The sequence below is a fragment of the Cupressus sempervirens genome, chromosome 10 (assembly GCF_028749045.1).
Source record: "Cupressus sempervirens isolate cs-2001-9-10 chromosome 10, ASM2874904v1, whole genome shotgun sequence".
In the NCBI taxonomy this organism is placed as follows: Eukaryota; Viridiplantae; Streptophyta; class Pinopsida; order Cupressales; family Cupressaceae; genus Cupressus; species Cupressus sempervirens.
Window position 1 is genome coordinate 383236524 of NC_143127.1, and position 23369 is coordinate 383259892.

Consider the following 23369-nt stretch of genomic DNA (forward strand, 5'->3'; position numbering starts at 1 on the left):
ATCTTTCCATTCTAGACTACTTCTCACCTGTGAGGAGTTCTTAGCTATTGTTATTCCTTTTTTCTTGGTTCTTTTGTTTGTTTTGATTTCACGTTCTTTCTGTGGACACCATTTGGTGCTCCATCTACTGGTGTTTTCCCTTTGTATTGTTTCCAATCCCTTAGACCCTCGTTGGTCTCTTGTTGGACATTAATAAATTTATCTTATCTTATCTTAATGGGTTACCCTGGTAGCCACTTTGGGCCCCGGCCTCCATTACAAGCCATTTCCCAACATTACATATAGATAACCTACCCTATGTGAACTAGTTTAATGAAATTAATAACAATCTCCAATAAAGTTTAAAACAAATTTAAATTAATTTAATATATTAATGATTTAAGCTGACTTATTTAGAAAAACATTTGAAATATTTCATTGCTTAAGTCTATGTTTGGACAAATACAAAACAAATTTATTATAAAAGTTCAAAATAAATACTATTAACCAACATAAAAGTTCACTCTTAATACTTTATAAGAAAAAATAAATATTATATAATAAAAGTGTTTTCAGAATTGGAAAATTAATTTTAACATAAAGAACTATAAAGCTAAAAAGATAAAAGGAATTGAAAACAATATAGTATAATGATTGAATAAATAAATATGTGTCATTTAAAACATGTTCTATTGGAAAAATATTCAACAATATAGATACAAGATTTACCAGACTCAATGGTGGTTCTAACTGTCTACTTATTGGAGGGTAAGGTAGCATCCCTTGTAGGGTTTTTGGTGTTGCCCCTGCACAAGCCTATCTCAACATGCCAACAAGCTTAATTGAAGGCCTTTGAGGCCATAGAGACAAACATTATGCAAGTCATTAGCGCACTATTTACTTGTTTATCTTATGTTGTTTTTATTATAATCAATGATTTGGAACCACACTTGGTAATTCATCATAGGATGAAAAAGTTAAAAAAGCAACCCTAAAATTTGAAAGTTTTCACATTGATGATGAATCATGAAATATATTTCCAAATATTGATAGTAAAATTATTTTACACAATCATATCCATAAGTTAATCAATATTATTAAAATAGAAAATATCACTAATAAATTCATTTTACACAATCACATCTATAACTTAATCAAGAGAATTATAATGGGTTTTATAACACTTCAAAAACATATCAAAAATTATAACGCCCCGCCAAGGGATCCAAAAGAACTAACCTAAAATTTTACTAAGTTTGCCAAACAAGTTTTTTTTTTTTTTAAAGAATAACATGTACAACAATCATAAAGTAGTGGAAGCAACAACATACAATCATACATAAGCAAACATAATAGATTACATTCCTTAAGGATCCCAAGACGTTGAGTCACATTTAAATTTAAATAATACTAAGTCCAATAAATAACACATCCACATAAAAGAATAACTACAAGTTCCATCCATTTAAATAATATACATTTGTTTTGAATGCCACTTGGCAATAAAATTTGGAATGCACAATCATCCACTATACATGTTACAAGGTATGAAAGGCTGAAAGAATATACATTTATAAATTGGATTACATCATCCCTTTTGGATCCATAAAACAAGTACACTACAATAAGAAAAATCAGCCATCGTATAGATATAACCATCCACCATAATACACAAAGAATGAAAGGAAATGCTGACAAGGAACTCTAGCCATGGCATCAATGGACAAATCTCAATTTTAAAAGTAAAAAAGCACTACCACCTGACCTCATGGTAACCCGAAAAGGTTCACTCCCACCACGCTGAGGAGATAGCCTCAAGTCCCACATAGGATATTAGTTCCAAAAATCAAAAGTAATATCTATGCCAAGGAAATCCGTAAAAGTAATCTAACTCAAAGTTTCCAAGATAATACGACATCTAGACCCAGAGGCAAACAAAGACATAAAGGAAATCTATACTGCTAGTGGGAAAGTGTCATTGCACAAACTAATGCTAGGGTTACCCAGCTAGTCTTTAAATCCTCTGGACCCCTAGTGACTCTATGTGGCACTAGTATCCTCTTGTACTGACAAGACACACTAACGATGCAAGGTTGCAACCAAGCATCCTGTCTACTCCCTTCCTAGTCTGTACTAGCACTCAAGGCATGGGTGAGGAAAGACGAAGACTCTTATTAGGTTCATTTTACTCGCATTAAGTATAGTGTTTTCACTTATTAGCTATTTAGAATGGGTTACCCTAGCAGCCACTTTAGGCCCCGACCACCATTGCAAGCCACTTCCCAACTTAACATTTAGATTACCTACCCTAGGCTCATAACAATACAAATCAAAGAATCAAAATTTTCACCTTGGTCTTATACAAGTGACTGGAAAGCATCAAAAGATAATCCAATATAAAACCTCAGTTCTTTACAAGCAACTGGAAAGCATCCCAAAAATAACTGATTGAAGACTCAAAGGTTAAGTCAAATAAGTTATACCATTCATCTCAATTTCACACAAGAACACTGAAAAACAATAACAAACATTAAATCCAAACTCATCATAGAGCATACCAGACACATTACCATGGTTGAGTTTAAAAGATCAAAGATCAAATCATTCTCATGACATCACAAACATAGAACTCTCGAGCCTCTAGTAACACAACCTGATTGATCAACACTCTAGTCAATCCCCAAAACCCGACATACAATAAAGCACTTAACAAACAGTGTAATTCACAGTTTCATTTGATTTTGAAGACACACAGTCTAAGTTTATAGTTGAGTTTAAATCTTAATTTCATTGTATGTTTTTTGTTTGATTAAGTTTACTATATTTCCCATAAGCTTATCCCATTTTCACATTTAAGTATAATTACATCGTTACCATAACTCACAAAACAACATTATCTCAAAAAGGATCTTAAATTTTATGTAATAATTATTAAATAACTAATTGGCAATTATTTAATATTATTATTAAAATTTAAATAGAAAATTTCCATCATCAATTTATAACGTTCTATCAACAATTAATTAATTAATAACTAGATTAATTAAATTAATTATTTATAACTATTTTTCAATAAAACCCTTAAAGATTTCTAACATTTTAATAATTTAAGAGAAATTAGTAATAACCATATTGATAAAAACCTTATTAAAATTATCTTTTAATTGTATTAAGTTAAGTTTTAAATATCAAAAACTTTAAATTTTAATTATATTAAACTTTAAATAAATTAAATATAACATAAATTACAAATATAGTAAATTAAATTTTAACTATCTAAAACTTTAAATTTTAATTATAATAAAATTTAACTAAATTAAATTTAACATAAATTTAAAATTTAATAAATTAACTTTTTTTAAAATTAATTAATAACAACACACATTTTTAGAGGCCCGCCAACTTGTCACCCTACGACTACCGGTATTACTGCTACGTGCAACAGTACTACCTGCTGCACATAGCCTTAAAGACCGTGACAGGGGTTGGGGTGTGGGCCACACCCTTAATAATTTTATTTTATTTTTTTATAAATATAAAAGTCTATCTCCCTCCCCCACCCTCGCAAAAATATGAAATTCAATTTTTTTAATGTATTTTTTTTAGAAGAAATAAAACAAACAAGTCCCCCCCCCCCCACGCCCTTGCCTATTTATTATCATTTTTTTTTTTTTTATAAAAAATTACAAATTTAGCCTGATAGGGAAACTACAACAAACCCGTCAAATTTATATTCTAAAATTTTGATTTCATTTCAAAACCCTTCCCAATTTAATTAACAACTTTTAAATCCATTTTCTACAAAATGAGGGTTCTACTAATTTTCAATCATCACATATACAGAAGAAATTCGATATGAATAATAGTAATTCACAATGAGAGATTGAAAGATTTATCATAGATGAAATTGAAACAAACAATTCAACAAACGCGATGAAAACAAGAACTTTGAAGAAACATAATTCATTGGGTGAATAAAACACGAGGCTCTACCTAGCTTTTGTGCTAATTCGCAACCACTTGAAGATTGTGAGAGAATTTCCTTTTCTCTCAAAACCATCTCTGGAAAATTCCTTCTCCAAAATTTTCGGTCCCTGCGAAATGAACTCCTAGTCTCTGATATGGAATTCTCCCCTAAATTCGGGGCACTGATTGTGGGAGATCACAACCCTTTAAATCTTTATTTACTTATATTTTACATTTCCATGCACGCTTTTTACAATATAAAATATCTTTATTAAATTTATTTGCTTTCTCTTTTTTAATTAATTTATTATATTTTAATCTCATGCATAAGCTTTATGCAATTTTAATTAAAATAAACTTTATTAAATAATTGCTTACTCTCTCTTATTAATTTTTGAAGCATTTTTTAATAGAATATTTATTAACTTAAGTAATAATAATATTTAGCATAATTTAAAAATGATCTCCTAAATATATTATTATTAAATTAAATTAATATTATTACGCTCTCAAATTAGAACTATAATTTCTTCTTTAAATTTAATTTTATTTATTTAATTAATTAAATATAATTAAATATTAAAATTATCTTAATAATTTTCCATTTAATTAAATCATTAATTATTCTTTCATTTGACTTAATTAACAAAAAAAACACCAAAGACTTACAAGACGAATAAGGAAAACCCATCATAAAGTACCACATATAAAAATCAAACTCAAGGGTTATAATCACAAATTTACGTCATACGATGAGTTCAGAAGGGTAATCACCTTGGATACTTGTCCTAGTTTTTTCTAGGACAATTGGTTTAAGGGTTAGGATTTTGACTCAAGAATTTATCTCCCGTCTCTTACCATTGAGATATTGCAATAGGGTACGCTCATCTTGACAATTTAGGGAAGCTGGTACCCGGTACCTACAATCTGCATAAAATTCACACATGTACATACGCATATATTCTAAACTAAATAGGCAATGGTAGGAAGTGGTGCATCGTGTAGATCCCGACTAGGAGGTGACTACGAATCCCTTCCTTGACCACATTAGAAACGTCATACATAAAGAAAACATACACGCACACCATACACATGCAGTATGGGGTAAGTATCCATATAAAACACGTATAAATAATCCATCTAACTAATCATCATCAAGGTATAATCATGCATACATGAAGTAAATAGTACCAAAGTAGTCTCATCATAAAAATCAATTGAGTATGAAAACAATAACTAATAATCTAGAAAATAATACTACTAATCATCAAGCATAAACATAAACTGGCCTAAAAGAGTTCGGCAATAAAATCAAAAAAGTTAACTAGGTGTAGGCACTACAAAAACTCACTTAAAATGTAAAAGTTAATCAAATCAACAATACATGGTTAGTGAAAATGATAGCTTGAGAAGTTGAAAATATAAGTGTTGTGAAAATCTCCTAAGTAGAGATAACGTGAGGAGTTGAAAAATATCTTTGTTGTGAAGCACTTTTAGACCACCCTGGCCATTATTGTTTCATGAACAAAAATCTCATAAATCATAAGAAAAATGTGTTGAACCCTTTAGTGATCTATGTAGACAATGATAATATTCATAAAATACTCTATTGGCTTATCCCTTGAACCTCTTAGAGGTGCAAGTGCTAGTTTTAATGCACAATCTTATCTAGAAGTGCATCTCTAAAACACAGACATTGTGTTGTTCAAATATATATATTAGGGGAGAGGGCCCTATGGTGGAGTATCCTAACTTTATTTTTGCCTTAGATATTTCAAATCACTTTCCATTTTGTACAAATGCTTATTTGTGAAGCTCTTTGCTTAAAAGATTTGTTCTCAATTCCACATTCACAAATATGATACCATATCATATGTCTTCTTGTCTAAGGCGTCCAAATTTAGAATAAGTAAAACTCACACTTGCACACTAAGTCATGTTTACTGGTGTGCTCATATAACATCATATAATCAAATTTATCTGTATTCTTTTTGAAATAAATATTGACGTCACGCATTTCATATTTCACTATTGAACTAACTATATCCCACTCTCATCTACTATAACTAATTGTATTCAGACTCACTCTTCAATACTCACTCACCTTAACACTTCTTTTAAAGCGAATGTGAGGTCCTCTTCAGACCAATGAATGATTGAGCAATTCAAAAATATTAAAACAAGCAGTTAGTAGTTGCTACTATTCTTGTGAATTCTTGTGAATATGTAGAGTATCAAGAGTTGGTGAAGTGACAACCGAGTACATTTAAGGTTCAAGATCCACGGGTTCCTCAACTCTTTCTTTGCAACATTTTAGGCCATCTATCAGCCTGTTTCAGATGAAAGCAGAGGAATCCCAATAGAGCTTGGGGAATCCCAATATTTCTTTGGGCAAGATTTTCATAGCACTTGCAGGATGATTCCAGAAAGAAGAAACATTTGGCTACCTCCAGTCGGATCTGTAAGTTCTTATGAGCATCTTTACCAAAGCACTTTTCAGTCAAGAGGAATGCAAACTCAAGCAGGTGCGGAGAGTTTCCCCGCCTACCCACAAAGTTCACCAAATGCTTCCCAAATGCACCATCGGATGTTTTAGTCAATGGACCAAAAAGTTCAATTCATGGAAGTGGATATAAGTTTATTCGCCTACCGCCCTCAGATGTTTCAATTAACAGAAGCACAAAGTTTGGGCCTTCTATTTGGAGGTACAATGGGTTCTCTGTGCCCTTTCTACCATATAATATTCAATCAGTGTCCTGGTTCAAATTTTGCAGAGTGTTTTTTCCAAAATCCTGAGGTGATAGAATGGGTAGCTGATGCAGGAGCATCCAGCAATTAATAATATTTTTAGACTATATGTTGTTATTATGCATTGTAATGTGGCTTAAAAAGCCATTTCATGTCTTTGGGGTTCCGTAAGTTAAAATCATAGTAGTCTAAATAATCTAGATATAATAAATAAATGGTTTATATTATCATGTGGTTAGTAATTAACTGATTCGGTTTCGAATATGTTAGAATAGGGGAAGTTGAAGGTTAGTTTTAGAAAATGGTTATCGGGTGTGGAAAAGTTAAATATCTCTGTAATGGGAAACAAGTTCCATGGCCTCCCAAGGTCAATATCAATATCAGGATTCTAGAAATCTCTATGGGCAATCATCAGGAGCACAAGCTCAAGCAGGTGCACCAAGTTTCATGACTTCACAGATCGAACAAGGCACTTCAACAAACAATTTTGGACAAGAACCTATTTCAGCTCATGGAATTGCTCAAGAAAGAGATGCGTTAAATCAAGAAGCAGTTCAGACTCAAACTTAAATGGGTGCAACAACTTTCCCTGCATACCCAACTTCGTATAATTAATATTTCAGAAGTCATTTTGGGTATTCTTCCCAAACAAGTCCTCGGTTGTTTCCCTACCTTTTAAGAGCCAGTTTACCTCATTTTCCACACTTTAGGTACCAAATTGTACTGATTAATACTGTGAATCCAACTATAGCTCTCTGTGGGTTTGCTCCGATGACAGGAGCACAAATTCAAGAAAATGCGCCAAGTTTGAGGACCTCACAGATTCAACATGGCATGGTTCAAGAAAGTGCACCAAGTTTCATGGCCTCCCAAAATCGACATCAAACACTAAGTTTCTTTGGACAATCATCAAGAGCACAAACTCAAGAAGCTGTACCAATTTTCACAAGCGCACCAAGTTTGGGGACCTCACATGGCTATCATTGGCATCTCGAAAATCCAAGAAGAGGAATACCCAGTGAAGGAGTTGCCGAAACTTCCCATGGCTGTCATCAGCATCTTGAAAATCCAAGAAGAGGAACATAAATTCAAGCACAAAAGGAGGATAAGGCAAAATGAAGGCCCATATGTAGAGGAAGAAGCTGCAAAGGAATGAAATGCCATTGCCCAAAAAATCACGTCTCAGATTACTTGATTACATCTCTCTGTCTCTTTCTTTGAATTATCAAGTTTCTACTCTTTAAATTAAGAGTTAATTATGTTTCATTCATAAACAATTCTTATATGGAACCTATCTTGTGGCCACACTGGTCATTGTGAGCATTTATTTTGTCACTGAACATTATTTTCCCTTGAAGTGAAACTCAAATTCATTAAACAAACAGAGAGCTTATTTGTGACATTGTAGTTTCTTGTGCTTCTGCTTTGTGAGGTTTGTTGAAATCATCTCCGACCTTGCCATTACAAGATATTCAACAGCATCATAAGCTTCAAAGCAATCTCAGAAACAGGTTAAAGAGAGAGAGAGCGGTTATGGAAAGGTCTTGTAGGTGTCGAACTTGTTTCAAATACTGTTCAATTTTGTATTAGTGTTTTGGTTTTGCCCGTGGCTTCAAATGCTAGCACTCTTGAAGATTACACTCCATTCTTTTTGATATAATATATGATTACAGCGGATTCTTTTGGGTAATTTTGTTATTTTCTTTCTTTTTGCTGGTTATTCATAAAAAATTGTCACCAATCAAGACGAATTTTTTTTTTAAATGATGGGTTTCTTCTGTGCACTGACATTGGAACTCCTCTTTCACATAAATGTGACTAGGGAGCTCCTAAATCTGGAGAATTTTAGCAGTCATGGTTCAAGCTTCGTTTAAATAATTTAAACAATTTTTCCAAGTTTCAAAAGAATTTATCCTTGATAAATTTATTTTTTAAAGGTCTGATCATAAAATAAATAAGTTGCAGAGGTTATTATATTTATGCTGGATTAATGTTTCAATGTTTTCAGCTAGTAGATGTGCTTTCGTATATTATTCAATATTCAACTAGAGATTTAAGACAATGTTTGTAGATTAACATATTGCATAATGTTTGTTGGCTTTTTTTGTTCTAGTTAATTTTAGTAATGATAAATATGTTTTTTACATTATTTATATTTAGTTTTATATGTATATATATACATGATCTGTTGGTGTACAATTGAAGGAGAGTTTAAATGTTTACATGAGATTGATAATGTATAGTTGTGATGGTAAAATCTATACTTTTATGTTGCTTATTTTTATTTGGTTTTGTATTTATTTATGAAATATTTTAATACATGATAGAATCATGTGTACAATTTTTTGCCATCCTTATCTTTTATTCATTCTTATTTACACATCTTTTTTTTTTATGGATAGCATCCCACCATTATCTTTCTTTTTAGGACAAAATATTGATTTTCAAATCTGAAATAAAATATATAAAATATTTCCAAACAACTATTGTTATTAAAAGTGCACAAAGTAAAAATCCAAGGATGTTTACCACAAACCCACCATCTCATGGACTCAAAGGAATTCAAAAATTAGGAGTTTTAGAAATCAAGAGATCGATACAAAGATAGGGATCTCCAACCCCCAACATTACAGTTACAATTAACACTAGATGACCATTTAGCTAATGAAGTAGCGACAACATTCCACATTTTAGGAATATTTTTCAAAAAGATTGAATTGAAATTTGTGGGAGGCATATCGGTGGGGTATTAAAGTCTTGAAATATAAACTTTTAGACCTACCCACCTCCATGAAAACCTTACTCAAGACAAGACTATGAGAATAGGAAGTGAAAATCTATTCAACAATCCACAAAAAACCCTTCCTGATAAGAGATGTTTCCTTTCTTTTGGTTTCCCACATCATATATCTTTTCTCAATTCTAGGCAAATAGATTTGTGACTCCAAATTCAATGTGACTTGCCCAATAGACAGTGACAAATGTCTCATCAATTGGAGGGACTGCTATGAGATTGTAATCTTCCCATGTGGTTGAGAGAGGTAGCTCCTCATATGATGGGATTTTATGTATTTTTAATACAAAAAGAAGCAATGAGAGTTTCTTTAAAAAATAATAAACAAAACTCCAAGGACACATATACAAATACTGATTGAGATTTCACAATTCCCGATAGATTAGAAGAGGGCTTTGTCATAAAATGTGTTTAGATATGCAACAATGATAAAAGACAGGTAATATTTCATGACATATAAATAGATGAGTAGCTTAATACAATGGAACCAAGATTGTCAAATATTTTGTTTCATCGCAATTGTGTTTTCAAGATAATAGATGATTTCTAGTGAGACAAATGAATTACCAATTTGATATACCTATAGCATCATAAAATTGCATCACTTTGCAATTTTTCGCTAGATTTATGCCCTGTTTTAGCTTGTATGGCCTTTTGCATTAAATTGCATACCGTAACTCAATTTGACATGTCATTCTAGGACTTTCTCTTCAAATAGGACTTGTGGTCTTGATTTGGGACCACATTGGAGGGAATAAGACAATCGTGTATAAATTGTAATAGAAAGATTAAATAATTGTAACACCTAATTTCTCAAAATAACCTTTGTGCATCAATATACAATTCTAAAGTTGTTGAGCAAACTATTCTTGTGTGATCTCCATTTGTAATAGTAGTTGTTCTTGTAGATGACTCATAGGCTTGTGGGGTGGAACAATAACTCCAATAATGGCAAGTATTGGACTTGAAAAAAAAAAATCATTGTAGATGTTATTGCACATGAATCAATCCCAAATACGTCTTTACAACATAAAATAAAATAATTAAGAATAAATGTAAAATAAAATGCAAAATTGAAAATATTTTTCAAGCTAAATGTTCATAATGAGCCATTATAATATCTATTAAACAAATAAACTAAAATTAAATATCTAAGCAAAATCATTTTTTTGGGGGTCTCTTAACAATTCCACAATTATCTTACATCACATATTAAAATTGTTCTTAGAAACTTGTATCATAGATTAAATGTTCTTAGGAGGGAGTAGAATGCACCCTACAATAATATATTAATGTATAATTTATATTTATATATTGTTAGCTCCCTTGACATCATCTTGTTAAATTACCTATATTAAGGGAGAGAGCTTAAATGGAACACCTTAATTTTGTTTCATTCTTAAATATTTCAAATCACTTAAAATTTTGTACATCTTCTTGTCATGTTTTTCTATTGACAAATATGATACCACATCATATGCCTTGTTGACAAAGGTGTCAAAATAGACCCTAAGAAGAAGTGAGACTTACAATTATATAGTAAGCCATATTTATAATTTATTGAGATGCTTGTATGACATCACATAAATAATTGTTTTCTCAAATTTATAAGAATCTTTTTAAAGATGAATATTGACATTATACATTTGATAAGTAAGAGATATTTTCATAATTTAACTATGTAATTCTTGAGTTAAACTCATTGACCCATGCTTCATGAGTAGTGGTTCGCACAAACCCATCTCTCATGAGAATGAATGGAACACTTAGCGCTCATTGGATATAGGCAATGCCCATAGAGGTAAAACATTGGGACTTCTTGGGAGGTGACCCATCCAAGTACGAACCCAGCTTAAGTGCCTTAACTACAGAGTTTCCTTCGTGGCTAAACCCACTATGCTTGCAACTCCATTTGTGAAACCTTATGTTGTACCTTATGAACTATTCATTAGAAAGCCCCTTAAGCTCGTCAATATCACTCAATGACACAGTTGCTCCATTATTGAAATAATGACTACACAATTAAATCCTAATAACAATATCTCAACATGATACATTTGCTCCAATATTAAAATAATTATAACTAGACAGTTAAATCGAACAACAGAACACATACTGAAATAATTGTATTCGCCTCCATCCCATTATTCCCAACACACTATCGAATCTTCTCCCATTGTCAGCACATTGTTGGGGAGGAGTGAGGTTCTCTTTCGGCCAAAGAATATTTGGCCCTGGTTCAAAAAGATTAAAAGAAGCCGTTGGTAGTTACTCTTCTTGTTAATATGTAACGTAGTCAAGACTCGGGAATGTGGGAGTGGGTACATGTAAACTTCAGAAGCATCGGCACAACGAAGCCTTGGGAAGTAATTCAAAAATAGCTGAAACTACCTATTGCAGCAAGGTAGAGAGGAAAGAGAAAAAGGTGAAGTGCCATGTTGGGTGGCAGAGCATTTCAGAAACACAATTCAGATGAAGAACCAGAATTCCTTTTCTGGAAACAAATGACAAGTTGGGAGCTGAGGAAATCCACCTGTGGGATTCCAGAGTTTTTTGCACTGACCCATTTTCCTGCGTTTGCAGGAGGGAGGAAATCGATGGAAGTTGTATTTCTGGATGAAAGAATGAATGGGTGGAGGATCACATACAAATCAAGAATCCGTCGGAGTGATCCCAATGGTTCCCCATTGTACGCCCTGAGAGAAGGATGGCAGAAAGTAATTGAAGATAAGAATTTACAAATTAAAGATTGTGTCTCAAATCAATTCTCAGTCAAGAGGAATGCAAACTCAAGCAGGCGCAGAGAGATCCCCTGCCTACCCACAGAGTTCACCAAATCATTGTGGGCATGCTTCCCCATTGCATCCTCGGATGTTTCAGTCAACAGAACGACAAGTTCGATTCCATGAAGTGGATGCAACACGTTTATTTGCAGATGCCCCATTTGCTCCGTACCCTACCTACTATATTGTGTTTAAGCAGTATCCTGGTGAAAATTTTGCTGGGAATGTTTTTCAAAATCCTGAGGTGTGGAGATGGATAAAAGACCAAATTCAAGTAAGTCTACCAAGTTTCATGGCCTCACAGATTGAACAAGGCACTCCAACAAATACTTCTGGACAAGATCCTATTCCCGATCATGGGATAGCTCAAGAAAGAGGAGCAGTAAATCAAGCAGCTGTTGAAACTTCCAATGGCACTCAAACTCATCCGCAGATGTTTCAATCAACAGGAGCACAAACTCAAGTGGATGCAACAAGTTTCCCTGCCTACCCAACTTCATATAATCGAAGTTTCAGAAGCCATTTTGGGTGTTCTTGCCAAACACGTCATCAATTTTTTCCATATCATTTGACTGTCAGTTTACCGCAATTTCCCCTCTTCAGCTACCTGATTGTACTGATTCATTTTGTGAACCCAACTCGACTTCTCTCTACGTTTGTTCCCCGAACAAATCTACGGACAGGTACACAATTTCATGAAAGCATACCAAATGACGTGGCCTACCAAAATCAATGTCAAACTCCAAGAAGTTTCTCTGCGCAATTATCAGGAACACACACTCAAGTAGGTCCACCAATTTTCACAGATGCACCATGTTTGATGGCCTCACAGATTCAACTTGGCACTTTATCAAGTAGTTCTCGACAAAAATCTCTTCCCAGTTATGGTATGGCTCAAGAAGCTGCTGAAACTTCCCATGGCTGTATCCGCAGCTTGAAAATCCCACATGAGGAACCCGAATCCAAGCACAACAAGAGGGACATGTGAAAGTGAAGAACAGCACGGAGAGGGAGAAGCCGCAGAGGAATGGAACGCCATTTCCAAAATAATCGTATCACAGATTACTTGAGAATACCTCTCTCTCTCTCTCTCTCTCTCTCTCTCTCTGTTTCCAGATAAGCTAAGCATGATTAATTCATCAACAAATCTTAAATGGAACCTATCTTGTGTCCACAGTGATCATTGTCAGCATTTATTCCGTATCTATCCATTCTTTTCACTTGAAGTGGAGCTCAAAAGCACTATAAAGAGAGGTTATTTGTGTCATTGTAGTTTCCTATGCTTCTGCTTTGTGAGGTCTTGCCATTATAAGAGAGCTACTAGCATCATAAGCTTCAAAGTAATCTCAGAATCAAGTAAACAAGAGACAACGCAACTATAGAAAGGTCTTATGGGTTTTGAACCTGTTTTAGGTACAGTGCAGTTTTGTATTAGTATTTTCCCCTGGCATCCAATGCTACCACTGTTAAGATTACACTTGATTCTTTTTGGTATAATATATGATCACAATGGATTCCTTTTGGTATTATAATTGTTTTCTTGATTCTCACTGGTTATACATAAAAACTTCTCATTAATCAGGTTGAAACTCACTTTAACAGCTTGTTTTCTAACTTAACTACAAATAAATAATAATAATAGAACATTACATCCACTTGTCACTCTCCCACTTCTAAATAAAATCTGAATGATTTATTAGCGATATCAATGTCAAATAATCTCTCTGGGTCATCTTGAAGTTCCCTGTATGATACACCTCATTCCCTGGAGTAGCTTTCTTGCCATCTAGGTTCCCTATCTTTCTTTTTCCTTCTCATGCCATCTTTGGAGCGCTCTTTTGAAAATTCGTTATCCTCATTTCTAACTCCATTTTTGTTTACTGCTGGAGAAACTATCATACCTTACTAATGCAGTCTTCTTCATATTCATCGTCACTTTTTAAAATCTTGCCTTGTTTGGAGCTACTAAGCGGACCCAAAATAGGAAATATGACTATAACCATCATTACATAGCATTGACCTAAAGTGGCATGGGTAAAGATAAACGCAAACCCTTTTCTGAGTCATTTTTTAGAGTAACTGGATTTCAACATTTGACAAAATTTCACCTGTGCTTAATTAAATTTGCATTTTTGACAAATTCATTTTATGTCATTTATAAGAACTCTAAGAAAATAGAATAAAATAATCCTGTAAGTAAAGCATTAGCACTTCAGTTCTTATTTTTATCTCTACCCTTTGTCTCTCCAAGAGTCACTGAGTATTTATACATAGTTTATGTAAATTGTGAATATTTTAAGGCCTTTCATTAATTTTTGTGCTTCATAACTTAGGCTTATTTTAGAGAGCAATAAAAGAGTGATAGCAAACGTTGTGGAATCTGGTATTACGCCAGCTAAATGCTTCTGTTCAAAATTTTGAAAGCTTCTCCAACAAATCTATTTTGCATAAACTCTGCAATTCATTGCATATGATGGGAACATCAAATCTGTGAGGCATATTGTTAATGGGCTTGACCAGGGCAAATTTAATGGATGTAAATACCGTATTCCAAAGCTCCCAAAGTTGTACTGGCTTACAGACTATCTATTTAATTCATCGACATCCGAGGAGCTATCTAATTCTTGATCTTTCATCAGTCTCCTTACCATTTGCTCACAGGACATGCCCACTTTTGCATAGACTTTTGACTGAAGAACTTTAGTCGCATATTGTTTTAAGAACGCTAGTCATAAATTTGAGCATAAATGTTTGGGAGAAGAACATTAGACTTTTTTTTAAAGATCCAAATAAAAAACTACATTGCTATAAATAGTCTTAAGCCTATATTCATTTGTGATTTGCAGCAACCAAAAAAACATAACTACACATCCAACCCATGTTTTTACTGCCATCTTGATAAATTAAATGGTGTCCTCAAGAAGGTCAGCATGAGTAACTAGGGCAAGCGCGCACACATAATGATCAATTGTAGGTGTAATGCAGTAAGGCGTATATCCAAGTGATTAATATGTACAGCTCACATTTATCAAAGCTTCAGCATTTTTCAAAATGCTTCATCTATTCAACATTTTGAGAGCATCCCTGCAAAATCCATCTTGTGCATTTTGTCAAACAGCTAACGTGCCTTGTTTGTGTTTCAACATTCTACTAAAACATTACCAAAGAAAATATCTGCCAAAAATGTTCATTCCATTAAGCTTTATATATGTGACAAGATCCCTGTTTTTATCCTTTGATAGATTTCATACCTTGTTCCAGAGCTCCTTGAACCCGCCGATTGCATATACCTGAAAGTTTCTGAAGCTATTTCACCAGACATTTTGTGTTTATCCTCTCAACTCAAACAAATCAAATTGATTCACACCAATCGATTGAAAGTTTCTGAAGCCATTTCACCAGATATTTTGAGCTTATCCTCACAACTCAAACAAATTATTTTGCATATACGCGTACCAGAGCATTTCCAGCAGAAATGAGGGTATACAAGGATAATAATAAATGCTGCGGAGAAAACTATTCGAAAATTTTTAAAATCACGAGAGATTGAAAAACATTCAATTACTAGCACTTGCACTCACACGAGCAAGGGATACGCCCATAGTGACAAAAAGTGCATGTCTATATATAAGATGTGTTTCTACATATATTCTTTTTGATATAATATGAAAGGAAATGTAAAAGAGAAAACTAAAACAATCATAGTTAATTAATAAATAGTTGGGTAGTATACATGACTTATTTTTAAATTCAACTTTTTATTCTTAAGATAATTGAGCTTTGGAAAAAAATTGTATGTGGATGCAAAGGTTTTCAACGGTGATTGGGATGGAGTCATCTAGATTTTTATTAACAAACATAGCAGAAAGTCCTTGATTGCAATGTCTTATTATTAGATGCAATACAAAATAGAAAAACCTTAGGTGGTTTCCAAATCTTCTATCATGGAATCTCATTAAGTGTATTACATATTCATGCATTTTAACTTGATGATAGTGAGTTTTTATTGGCAATGCAATACCATCCAAGAAGAGTGTGGAAAAATCTTGTCGACAAGTCCCTCAATATTATATTCATTTATTCAAGCTCTAACAAATGAATAAGGGGGTCATTTGCATCTATAATTTGCAAGGGTTTTTTGACAATATCCATCTCATGTAATTATCAATATCAATTGATAACAATTTTCTAGGGTGAAGCATGTTTGAAATGCCTATACTTGTATCATTAAGTAGTTGTAGATATTAAACATCTATTTAAACATCCTTATAGAATGGGTCATATTTAATTTTATATTGTAATGTGGTTTAAAACTTCTACTTACATAGCAATCATAATAATTTTCATGTGTATGAAGTCTTCAAACTATTAGGACATCCAAATTTGTAATTCTACACTAGAGATATTCTATTATTTTAATGTCTTATGGGAAGCTAATTGTATTCCTACAATATTTGTACTAATCATCATGAGTGTTTGTCAATTGCACTTTGGATTTACTCATGTTACAAATATCTCTTCCATTTGGGTTAGATTTTTTTAATTTTTCTAGCTATTTTCCAAGGTCTATAATATTACACATAAATAATCAAATCCTTCCTTTCTTGTGAGCACATATAGTATAAATTCTACCACATTAGATTGAAGTGGTATGCATCCCAAGGTAGCATTTATTTCATACTTTATATGTTCGCATAGTTGATAATGTATATTTCCTAATGTAGAATTGCTTAGAAAATATTGCAAAGTTTGTATTGCATTGGGGTTACTTAGTATCTAACTATTCATACAACTTAATTTTTACTTGCATTTATCTTTAAAAAAATGATAATCTTGTCACAACTACCATTTTGGATACATCCCGCAATTATTGCATTCAATGAGATGATATTTTGTGTAGGCATCTTTGTGAGTATTTAAAAAGAATTATCTATATTCCAACATATGTTGTACATATCATTTACGGAAGTTCCAAATAATATGTTAATTATATCAATCTGATATCGCTATTAAAGGGATAAAGTTTTAATTTTAAAGTGGAGATTGAGTATATGAGAACTACAAAAAAGTGGGATGCCATAGAGACTAGAAGGATGATTATTGTTGACGTTGTAGGTGAACATTCAATAGTGTTTGTCACTTGCGGGATGTTTAATCTCTATAATTCTATGAACATTGCTCTACATGACTTTCTTTCTTATAGTCATAGAACTTTTCTTGGATAATTTTTTATTCAATAACTTTTGCACTATATATATTCATGGTTAAGAACAGATGCTATCACTAAGTCACTAAGAATCTAGCTTAAATTCCTCTATTTGATATTCCTAGGACTACAATCATAACTATGACTAAAAAAAGATATAGAAAATATCTTCTCTAGTTGAAAGTGTGTTGTCATAGTGGTAATAAAAGATTGTCTCCATTGTATGCTTCTTTAACCATTCATGTTATGTGTGAACATTTATTTGTCTATTCCTATCACTTTTCATTGTGGAGAATCAATAAAGATAATTTGAACTAAGTAGATTGTTCTACCTTTCATCTTATCTTGTGCTTCGTAACTTTCTTATTGCTTATTTTGGTTTGAATGTTGCTTTCATATTGGCCTCAAAGTATTGAGTTCACAACTAGGGTTTCAAACCATTCACTCACATGTGTGCCAGCTATTCCAGCCACTGTACCACCATTTGTGAGAATATATGTCCATGTTGATCCTGTCACATCCCTAATTTAACCTCTCGATCTCTCCTACATCCTTAGCAAAGAAAAATGCCATTGAGATAAATTCGGTGAGTTAAATGACACATAACAATAGATGTATATATTGAAGATATTTCCAAGTTTTTGAGGTCCCAAGAATTTTATTAGACTGGGAAGTGGCTCCTACCACCACATAAATGGGTTTTCCTTGGTTGTTTTATGCTTTGCAATAAAATGAAACTTATTCATACATGACAACATTTTCCTCTACAAAATACTAACTAAGCCAATCACTGGGATGACATATAGCCTCCACGATATCTAGCCATGGAAAATCATAAAATATTAGGTGTAGATAGCATATTGTATTGCTAGTGGTAGCATTGTTTGGAGCCACTTATGTGTTCCACATTCAATTTTGTTTATATCAAACAATGATTTTCTTCACATACTCTCTTTATCATCCCAATTCAAATTCAAAATTATGTCCTTGCTCCTGTACATATACACCTGACATTGGTGCTAATTTCAAAATGATGTCCTTGTCCCTATTAATACGCCACATGTTTAGTGCAACATATAATGTTATTATTGTGCAACATATCATTGTGTTCAAATGAGTTAAATGCTTTCTTTTTCATGGGTCCCAAGCTTTCTCTTCAATAATATAACAACTTTTAATTTTCTCTAGACAAACTCATTTATAACCTATCATATCATGAATTCTTTTGAAACTTTTAGGTTTTTTATTATTTTGGATAATAAGTTATTCTAATATTTGTAGTAATGTTTGGATCCCCCTCTTTTCCTATACATTGACCTATATTTCTCAAGGTAATATCAATCATTTTTATTATGTACTTTTATTTTTCTTGATTAAAATCAATTATACTATTGTTATTATTATTATTTAGATTTCATCACATCTTCAACTCGACCTATCTTTTAATGTAAGAATAATTTTGTGATACAACATATACATACAAAGAATAATTTTGTGATACAACATATAAATACAAACACTATGATCGTTTAAATTGAAATAGATACCAAATTTTTTAAAATTGAAATAGACACCAAAAACTTATAATTGAATTAATTGAACATGATCACTAAAGATAATTATATGTTCTATGACTATATGCATCTTTGTCAAAATGGAGTCTTCATTGTAATTTTGAAAAGTTACTTTAGCTTCTATAGTTGTTCAAACTAGCTATCAGCATTGTGGAGCAATTTGTGCAGAACAAAATGCAAGCGTGTCACATTTTACCAAAAATTAAACAAAGAAACTGTTAGTAAGATCTAAAATTTAATATAGATAAAAGAAAACACAATTTATTTTTAATAATAGATTTACTATATTTATTTTTTAATATTAATGTAAAAAAATAAAAAATCAATATTAATGTTTATGTCAACATTTTGACAATCTTTGCTTTGTAATTATGTCAACATTTTTAGAAGCTAAAACTTCTACAAGCTTAATTTTAAAGGTAAGAAAGGCAAAAGTGACAATAAAAATGAAAAATTGTTTGATAAAATTTATGAAGCTTTAAAAGTAAAGATTTTTTAATTAAAAATGTCATTGCTCTGTGCAAAATAGCATCATGCAACTATAGCATAAAACAAGAATAAATTGCTTTCTTTCCTTTTTAATGATTTTCCACTCAAAAAGAGCCCCGAATTGTAAGATTGAACTAAAATGTCATTAAAAAGTAATCCTATTAACCACTTGATTCCGTAAATAGTTGGAAATATGGAGTGGAGTGGAATGGACTTGAACCTATGACCTTCAACTCCTCTTAGACCTACTACTGGAAAAACATGACAGTGAAGCTTTATAGTCCTATAGTCAATGCACATGGAATTGTATATTTAAACTTGACAAATTGCAATACTTTTTCTTAACTTTGAGTAAAATATTTGTAGTTAATTGAACCATTATTCTCATTAACTCTTCAAAATTGCATGCTTAAGCTCAAGTAACAAGCAGCAAATCAAAGTGCACATCAAACTTCTTTATAAAATATCAAAAGAAAGTCCATTTCCAAAATACACTTCTTTTCCACCATTGTCGCCTTCCAATGGTGTTATAAATCTAGATGTGTGAAGGATTGATGTGCTAGTGGCTTTTGCATTTTATCTTCTAGGTGTTTTTTAGGTGCATTTTATGATGTGTTTTAATGTACAGTTCTATGTGCGCAGAAAACATTGGATTTTTTTGCAACTTTGTTTTCACAAAAGTCAAATAGATAATAGAACACCCCAAATATCTATCATCATAGGAATTGTGTGTAAAATTGATGATGCCTACATGAATTGATTTTTGTCCCGTACCTGAATCCCATTTGCATAAATTCTGACTTGCTTAGATTCTTAGGTCTAGCAATGAAATGGAGAATGGAGGGAATAATGCAATAGGGATGGCCTTTGATCCCTTGCAAATGAATTTCCAGGCTTTCATCTACAGTGTTTAGGGGATTGATACTTTTTTCCACTACAAATGTCATTTCAGAGAACCAAGTCTATGATTATCATCTTAAATCATCCAAAATCAGTTGTGTTTGGTTGTTACTGCTACTCTAATGTGGTTCTTGGAAAATTGTAGAGAACTGCACATTGAATTCCATGGGTAGAATTTGGGGAAGAATGAGTTGCTCTTTTTATTGTAGCGAGCTCTAGTCAAACGAGTGACTACAATGGCCTACTCAATGGCCAAAGCCTCAGACTAGGGATAACTATTGTTGTTTAATACTCCCTCAATGTTCAAGATTTAGACTTTTATGGGATTTCTTTGATCGATGGCTTAAATCTATCTCTTTAGATAAACCCTACATTAACAAACCCTAAGTGCTAGGGGAGAAAAATGAGCTAAAGGTGAGTAGCCAAAGATGTCAAAGCAACTGCACCAGATGTAAGACAGATGATCACCATTGAGGAGGCAGTTTGTGCAATCAAATTTTGCAAAATTGACAGAGAAGCTTGTAGCCATGGTTTCTCTGTCATTAAGCTTTTGTTGGATGATGATGGCGATAATTGTTATGGAGAATTCAAGAACATTATAGAGATTTGTTTCTCTAATTTTCAATGGGGAGAAATTAATTTTACCTCTAGAAAAATTGCCATTGACCAATCAAAAAATAGAAATAACTAATTCAAAATTAATTTAAAAATAAAGTAATTTTATAACTTTACTAATGTACTAGTTTTAGTGGGAAAGATTATTTATGACCATCACTTAGTTCCAAGGACTAACAAGATATCTAATAAATCTTACAAACCTCAACAAGAACCCAAAAATTTAGCTTTCAAGATAAATTATGAAAATTGTAAGAAAACACAAGAAAGAGGGAATCATGAATCAATTTTACTTGGTCATGAAACAAGATGTCAATAGATCATCCCACCAATGAATTCAAAAATTAAGTTTAGTCTGAATATCATAAATGGGATAACTATATGAAATATGGAAGTGTATACCCAGACAATGGAATAGACATTAATCTATTATTAAAAATAAATTAAAATTACAAAACAATTGCTTTAGAATTTATAAATAATTAATAAATTGCAATAGGAAACAATTCAGTACACTCGATAGCGTAGGAAATGTCTATCTAGTCGATGGAATAGACATTAATCTATTATTAAAAATTAAATTAAAATTACAAAACAATTGCTTTAGAATTTATAAATAATTAATAAATTGCAATAGGCAACATTCCGTTCGCTGAATAGCATCATATGCCTCGCGCACAAATAGAATGTATCTCAAAAGACTTTTAGAGGGGATTTAATGGGATTTAGTCATTTTTTCCCCGTTGCAGGCAAGACTTGCAAATTTCTAGAGAGATCAGTGATTTTAGTGATTTGTGTACCATTGAATTAGTAGCAACATTTCATGATTTTAATCTCTTTAGATGAGTAGGAGATCTCTATCCTCTTTTAACCTCTTTAAGATGGTCATAGTTTCAAATATGTTATTATCTATAAATCTATGTAAACTCTAAAAATTTCATGATCTTAACCTCTTTTCAAGATGTCCTAAACTTTATTATTTATTTGTAAATGAGCTAAGACTTCAAGGTTTAAAACGAAAATTCACCATCCAACTAACAACAATATTTCTTAATTTAAACCTCTTTAAAATGATCAAACTCTCAAAGACCTGAAACCATATTCACCAATATTGAACTACCAACCATATTTCATGATTTTTTAACCTCTTGAACATGTTTGTGCAATAATTACTCTTCTTACCCCCAATTGTTTTTATTTTTAACAAAAAAAAAGAAGAAATAGTTTTTAAAGTAATGTAGTGATTTTCAGGCCATTCCAATTTACTAATAAAAAATGGTGCTACCAAAATGGACACGAGGTTTGAATACAAGATTCCAACAAGGTTTGAATACATTATTCCAATTGTTTATAGGAATTGGAATTCTGATGGCAAATTTAATCAATTATAGATCAACAAAGATTGAGGGCCAGTAGGGTTGGCGGCTTTCCCTTGTATTTGAATGCATAGTCTGTAACATTAAATAAATCATATGTTCTTATCTATTTTATGTGTTTTATCTTCTCTCCTTTCAAATTCTACAATATTGATTATCCTTTTGTTATGGCTACATTTAACCCCTATTTTAGATTTAGGATTCAACAGTGGGGGTTTATGTTCTTGAGTTGAGTATTATCCGATGATTATGAATTGAAATAGATTTCAATATTGATCAAAATTTGTATTCACTGGAGAACCAAAGGTTTTATATACAATCAAGGGTCTACAAACTCCTGACTCTATTGCAAAAATAGTGGTTGTACGGTTATGGGTATTCTCAAAAAACCAAAACCACATCTACAACAATAGTTATGGCTTCTTATATGTTTTACATAGGTAAAGAAATAATTACTGATAACCCAGATAATTTGATTGGCTTTGTAGTGCCCTTATTGAAACATTTATGCCTGAGCAGGTAGTCCTTGAACATCTTAAACTGAAATTGATCCCTAGAGAGACCATTAAACTTCCGAACAAGCTTGTGTAACCTTTTCTCTACCTCTCCTCCATCTACACTTCTCTTCTTCAATTCAATACTTTTGCTTCCTACAAACCTATCCTCAATGCGTTTGCTTCCTAATTTTTGCTCATGAATCTGTATACTAAATACACATGTCAATAATCATAAGCTATGGAAGGCACATTAACAGTTCACATCCTCTCTTCTACTATGTTCCAAGCTAAACTCTTTTTGGAATAATAGGAAAACAACTTTCTAATATAGGGTAAGAGATGATCACTTAAATCCGATTTGATTGTGAAATCTGATTAGATTCCACAATCAAATCATTGGATGAATCTAATTTGATTCTAAAATTTATTTCTAAATCTGATT